Below are 1,883 nucleotides of genomic sequence, written 5' to 3'. Positions count from 1 at the left end.
TTGTATTAAACTAAATATTAAATTCTGAAACTGTTGCTAATAACATTAGTAGTATTTATATAACAGTAATACAGTTATATAGATTTTACAAGTTTCATATTCAATATCAACGATATCATCAGCACAATTATAATATTATTATATTAATAAATATTTGTTATATCAATTACTATCATATTAATAAATATTTATTATATCAATTACTATCATTTTAATAAATATTTATTATATTATTTATTATCGTATTAATAAATATTTATTATATCAATTACTATAATATTAATAAATATTAATAAATATTAATTATATTAATTTCTATCATATTAGTAAATATTTATTATATTAATTATTGTTATATTAATAAATATTTATTATATCAATTATTATATTAATAAATATTTATCATATCAATTATTATATTAATAAATATTCTACCAATTTAATCAATCTCATTATGCACAAGAATCACGTTTAACAGATGATCGTCACCTAGCAAACTGATAAAAAGAGTCGTCGCACACGATGAGACATACGCGTGTCCAATGTTCCGACGTCGCGCAGCCAATTTAATTTTTCAATTTTCCATCGTCTGTGTAGCATTCCGAGTGTTCGTTTTTCGAAAAGAACCGGAAGAGAAAGTGAATCGACCGACTTATATTCGCGACGCGGGTAAACTGCTCTCAGAGCGATTGGGAAACGACGAGTCAAGTGAACACACGGCGACGTTAATTGCGGTGGGTGTTAGTTTCGAGAAAGAAGTAGAAGAATGGGCAGGAAGTGAAGGGTGAGAAAGGTGAATGGCCCGGGGTGGGGGCTGGTGTGGCAGAAAATCGAAGGAAGACACGCGGGAAATTGTGCAGTCTTGGGAAACTCAGTCGTATTTGTCAGAGAGAAATAGGTGGAAACGGGGTTGGCTTTTCCCCTTCCGTCGCGCGGACTTTCTGTCCATAGCTTCCGCTAGTCGTCCGCCATGCGTTCTCCCTCGCGAAAACCGGAAAATTATCTCTCGCCGACTATATTGCGATGAACGAGAAGAGAGGAAAAGGAGGCAAAGAGAAAAAAAGAAAAAAGGAAAGGGAGAAGGAAGATTGGAAAATTTCGCGATTTCGTGTATGTATTTAGCGATGAAGAGAGACAGAGGGCAATAATGTGTGTAGAGTAGTATATGGAGTCCAGTATACGGATTCGTTTTTTGCATTTACTTTCGTAAAAACGTTTAAAGAAACGAGCGTTTCTCTCATTTTCTTTTTATATTTCGCATTCTTCATATTTTTATGATATATTTTCTTTGACATATTTTATGATAATATCTGATATACTTTATTTGATATACTTTCTTATGATATATCTTATGATGTATACTTTCGTACGATATATTTTCTGATGTATTTCAGTATATTTCATATATATTTATATGTTATGTATAAATTAATTATGCATTGCGTATTAAATTAAATTGTACATGTTGTATTGTATTAATTTTCATTATTTGCATTTATAAATAACATACGTATGTATATATTTATTTATTTATTTTATTATTATTGTGTAATTATTGTATTATAATCATTATTATAATATATTATATTATATTATTACTATAATATACTAAATTTTGTTATTATATTATATTATTACTATAATATACTAAATTTTGTTATTATATTATATTATTATTTATTTATTATTATTATTAATAATTTATTGTTATAGTTATAATGTTAATATTATATTATATCATAATGTTAATAACTTATTATTACTATATTATTTTATTATTTATTTATTATTATAATATTTATATTTTATTATATTATAATATTAATAATTTATTATTATTTTATTATATTATATAATGTATATATAATAATATTAATATTATA

The sequence above is a fragment of the Frieseomelitta varia genome, unplaced genomic scaffold (assembly GCF_011392965.1).
Source record: "Frieseomelitta varia isolate USP_RPSP 00005682 unplaced genomic scaffold, Fvar_1.2 scaffold_218, whole genome shotgun sequence".
NCBI lineage: Eukaryota > Metazoa > Arthropoda > Insecta > Hymenoptera > Apidae > Frieseomelitta > Frieseomelitta varia.
This window is presented reverse-complemented; position numbering follows the sequence as displayed.